Below are 5,582 nucleotides of genomic sequence, written 5' to 3' on the forward strand. Positions count from 1 at the left end.
CATGACGGGCCTTATATATTTCCACATTACCCTTTGAATCTCTTTTGGTTTTAAATATTCATTTGCAACCAATGAGTTTCACACCTTTAAGTAATAGGACAAGATCTCACATGTCATTGCCCCTCATGGATTTAATTTTCTCATGCATTGCTTTAACTAGAAGGATGGAAAAATAGAAAAATATATTAGTTAAAAGAGGTCGGGGTAGGTCTAGGAAGACATGGATTGAGGTGATAGGAAAAGATATGAATGCTTTGAACCTCACCGAGGACATGACATTGGATAGAAATGATTGGAGGAGAAGGATTCATGTGGGAGACCCAGAATGATTTTTTTTTTGGTTCATATCGCCGACCCCAATTGTTTTGGGATGAAGGCGTAGTTGTTGTTGTTGTTGTTGTTGTATGCATTGTTTCAATTTATTTTTGAGAGTTAGAACTTTGTGTGGCTTGATGGAGGTTGATTGGATCATCTTCTATTAGGCAAATATCACCCTTATATTCTTGTAGAAAGACAATATAATCATCTGAAATTGCTCTTCTTTTCTCTCTGGTGGATTTTCTTAATGACACTGGTTCTTGAGGTGTTTCTTGACGTTGTTGAGTTTAAACTCCAAAAGCAAATGCTTGATTTTAGATAGGGCGATCTAAAGCATTACCTTTATTTGAATTTATGGGAACAATGTCAAGAATGAAAATTTGATCATTATGATCTACAACTATAGGAAGAGAAAAAGACTCGTCTTCAAAAACAATGTCTTTTACTTTATCACTCCTCTCAAACTCAGCACACTCAAAGAAATAAGTGTTTCTTGTTTCAAAAAAGGATTTATTCATAGGGTCATAAAACTTATAACCCCTAGAACTTCAGAATACCCAAAAAAATAGCAGCTAATCGTTCTAGAATCTAGTTTCTTTTCATATGTCTTGTAGGGGCTAGCCTCAGCTAAACATCCCTAAATATGAAAATATTTCATACTAGGCTTTCAGCCTTTCCACAATTCATATGGGATCTTGGTTACTGCTTTAGAGGGTATCATGTTCAAAACATAAGTTGCAGTCTTTAATGCTTCTTCCTAAAGGAACTCCGGTATACTGAGAAACGATCTCATATTCCTTTAAAAATTTAGCAAAAGACCCTAGACACTGTTAACCTGATTCATCATATCTGTCATAGTACTTGCCACTACAGTCAGATCTAACGACCTTAATTCATTTGTCAAGTTGGTTTTCAACTTCGGCTTTAAATGATTTGAACGCATCTAGGGACTGGAACTTTTCATGAATTAAATATAAGTACTCATAACGAGAATAGTTATTACAAACGTAATAAAATATTGTTGATTATTCCATAAAACCGTAGGAAAGAGTCCACAAATATCTATATGGATTAGTTCTAAGATGTATGTTCTCCTTTCGGCACCTAATTTCCTTGTGTATATATGTTTTCCTTTTATACACTTAACACAAACCTAAAAGTTAGTGAAATCAAGAGAATCAAGAATCTCATTTGACATAAGCCTTTCAATTTTGTGTTTAAAAATATGACATAAGAGCTTATGTCATAACAAAGCAGAATTCTCATTTGTCAATTTTCGTTTTGTACCACGAGAACTTAATTGCAAGGTTTCATTAAATGAGGCAACAATATCAAACAAATAAAGGTTATCAAGTGTAGATAAAGAACCGATCCTAATAAGATTTGAATCAAAAAATAATTTAAATTTATTATTTCTAAATAAATAAAAATAGCCATATTTATCCAAAATAGAAATAAAAACCAAATTTTGCCTAAAAGATGACACAATAAATATTTCTTTAAAATCTAAATAATTTTCAGTCTTTAATAGCAACCTAAATGTTCTTATTACCTCAACTTTAACTATTTTGTCATCGCCCACATAGATGAATCTTTCAGCATCAATTGACGGTCGATAACTTAGGCAACCCTGCATTGACACACTTATGTCAGTGGTAGCACCAGAATTCATCCACCATTTGTGTTTGGGCATAGAAGCCAAATTAACTTCAGAACAAACTAAAGTAAGAAGCGTACATTTCTTCTCACGTCATGCATGATACTTGGTACAATCCTTCTTCATGTAACCCTCCCCTTTGCAAAAGAAACAACTAGACTTTGGGTCCTCATGTCTTTTCTGTTTCTTTTACAATTGAGGGTCAACTGCAACTTCCTTAGTCATTTTTTTTTCTAAAACATGTCCTTAGAAGTTACTGTCAAATGAGCACTCTCAGTCTTCTCTTACTCCATCCTATCCACTTCTTGCACACAGTGTGAAATGAGCTCATTAAGAGTTCATTTTTTCTTATGGCTATTGTGACTGGCCTTAAACTGACTGTATTGTGCAGGAAGGGATATCAAAACCAAGTGCACGAGTAAGTCTTCAGACAACTCTAACCTTAGGGCCTTGAGTTTTGAAGCAAAATGAGACATCTCCATGATGTACTCCTGAATGTTTCCTTTGCCCTTATACTTCATTGAGACAAGACTCAAAAGAAGAGTATTTGTCTCAGCCTTTTCATTTTTTATAAAACATTTTTCAATTTCTTCAAGGAAATGTTTGGCATTAAACTCTTCGGACATGGTGCCCCTGAAGGATTTAGGAATTGCATATTTCATGATCATGAGACTCATGCGATAAGATCAATCCCGCTGCTCAGAGTTCTTTTTATCCTCAGTAGAACTCTTATCCGTAAGAGCGGGGGGTTAATCTTCTCGTAGTGCAAGATCCAAATTCATACATCCGAGAACAATCATAATGTTCTTTTTTCATATTTTAAAATTTGAACCGCTCAAAATAAGGATGAAATTAATGTTTGCAGATATTGTAGAAGCAGAGGTATTAACCAAATAAAGAGCAAATAAACCAACAATTAACATGTATTTTTATATGCAGTAACATAAAATAACATATTTAAACAGTGGTGAACCCCATCACAAGATACCCAATATAACATTGATACTTAGTCTTTGGACATAAGTATCAACTTATAAGTGATACTCTCAATACAGTAATCAAAACTTAACAATCAGTCCTATCAAATAACAAGCCTTTCTTTGGACCGACTCGTTATTCACATGAAAAACTGAATAATTATCTCATATTTATTACTGAAAGTATATATTTGAGTTCGGCCAAATAGTAATATTTCTTTAGGTCGATCACTATTCGCATAAACCGTAAATATATAAATATTATAATATTTTGAAATAAACTAACTTACACAACAGAGGTTACTTTGACAACATATTGATTCAATTAATTCAATTTAAAATATTAGACCCAAAATAAAAAATAATATCAACGTCCAAATATATCAATACATGTATATGAACAATAATGCAAGCACAATAATATACATGAGTCAAACAGTAACCAAATATCGACCCACCAAAGTGATCCATAATACACGCCAAATAGCCTTATGATGCATAAATAATATATATATATATATATATATATATATATATATATATATATATATATATATATATATATATATATATAAAGCATAGCACATGGGTTCAGCAATTCGGGCCTAGCCGGACCCACCTATAAGTCTCAAAGTTGATCTGACCTGGATCGGGTCAGATCTAACCCACTATAATCGGGTGGAAAAGGTAAGTCATAGGGTCAAGTCAGAATAGGCATGGTCTGTATATGACTCGGTTCAGTCCCCGCACCCAAATCAGGTCAGTTGTGCCTTGATTCAAATAAAAATAGTTGGTTCAGGCTCGACTGAATGTCGAACCATCCCTAAACTGGTTGGCTAAAAGTTGAACCGGCTCTGAGTTGGTTGGCTAAATACCGAACTGGCCAAGGGCACTTGGACAAGCTATCCAAAATCGGATAGTCGATCTGGTCCTCTGCACAGAGGTTTACTCTAGTAAAGCACAAAACTGAACTGACCCTATACTTAAAGGTCGTATCGTCCAGGACCATACGGCCGAATTGGGCCCCAGACCCCAAAAAAAACTTGACTCGGCCCATGTCTGTGGGCTAAAGGCCGAACCAAACCACAAAGAATGGCCGAATCAGCCAAGTATCAAAAGTCTGACTCAATCTGCAGAAGGGACAAACCGACCTGCAGAAAAACGGAACTGGCCCAACCGTCTGAATCCACTGAATTGGCTCATCTGATACAGTCGGCCAAAACTGTGTTGAACCGGCTTGCACCCAATGCCTTACCCGAACGATTCGCTGGATGTTGAAACCCTTCAGCGGAGTGCCAAGATTGTGACTGTTGTCGGTCACCAGTGTTGGATCAATCCAACCCAGGATGCTGGTAAACACTCTCAATTTGGCAAATGACCGAAACCAAACAACCGATGGCTGGCGAAAATGACTCTGTGTGGCCGACAAAACGATTACCTCCGGCGATGGCCCAAAACAAAATGGCCTGGATGCCAATGGGCTCAAGTCTGGAAAGGGTGACTGCCCTCCCGGCATCCGGTAGACAGAGTAGATGGTGTCCAACTGGTGAAGAGGTGAACCAGATGTCGACCGTCGTTGTCCCTCGCAAGAATCCTTGTAAGGGCAAAATCCGATGGATGATCGAACCCTTAAGCGATGACAGCCATGAATGGTTCGAGGGGAGCCGACGAACATAGTGTATCTAGCAATGGCCAAAATCGGCTCTGGATGCTGGTGAATACGCATATGTCGGTTGTTCTTACCGTTCGACAGTCGAAGAAAGAGAAGGGCCTGACGACCCTTTTGGTCTGGAGGTTTGAAAAGGGGAAGGGCCTGACGACCCTTCCGATCTGGAGGTCTGAAAAAGGGAAGGGCCTGACTACCCTTCTGATCTGGAGGTTTGAAAAAGGGGAAGGGCCCGACGGCCCTTTCGATCTGTGCAATCCAGTATACCTAAGAAAAAAGGGTCGAACAATCTTTTCCACCCAATCAACTGGCACAAAATAACCCAGCCACCGATCGTAAGAGATCAACACCGCCAAAAGAAAAAAGTCAACAATAAAATCATATTTTCAACGATTCAATAGGAACAAGATTGCTTTGATACCAATTGTTGGATTTAGAAATCTACCAAAATGCAAAGAGGGCCGATTTATATGTTCTCATTAAATCATTGAAACAAAAAACATAAACCAAACTTAATACAAAAGTGTACATGAATCTATTGGTGCTCTGATAGATCGTTGACGGTATGATCTTTCAGAACCTGTATATCTGTCAATTTTCTTTTCTCTAGACCTAATAAGAGATGGACTAAATTCTCTTTCTGACTTATGAGGAGCTTGGAGAGATGACCATTATATAAGGTTTGAGGATCATAACCTAATGTGTTTAGGAGTCTGTCTCTAATTCAGCCCATTACAAAATTGTAGACAGGACATGTCTCTTCACAGTGTACCATACCATAGGCCCACGCGATTTTCTAACAAGATATATAACTTTGGAGCAGCTACTGCTCGTCACAGGACATTTCAGATTCTAACCCCAATGGTACAATTGTATAACTGCCAAGGCTCTCCCAAACTCTCTTTTCCCTTAACAATGCAGGGACGCTTCCCTTACTTTCAAGGAATGCAGGAACGAACACACA

Source organism: Nuphar pumila, chromosome 12 (genome assembly GCF_984573655.1).
Source record: "Nuphar pumila chromosome 12, dmNupPumi1.hap1.1, whole genome shotgun sequence".
Lineage (NCBI taxonomy): Eukaryota > Viridiplantae > Streptophyta > Magnoliopsida > Nymphaeales > Nymphaeaceae > Nuphar > Nuphar pumila.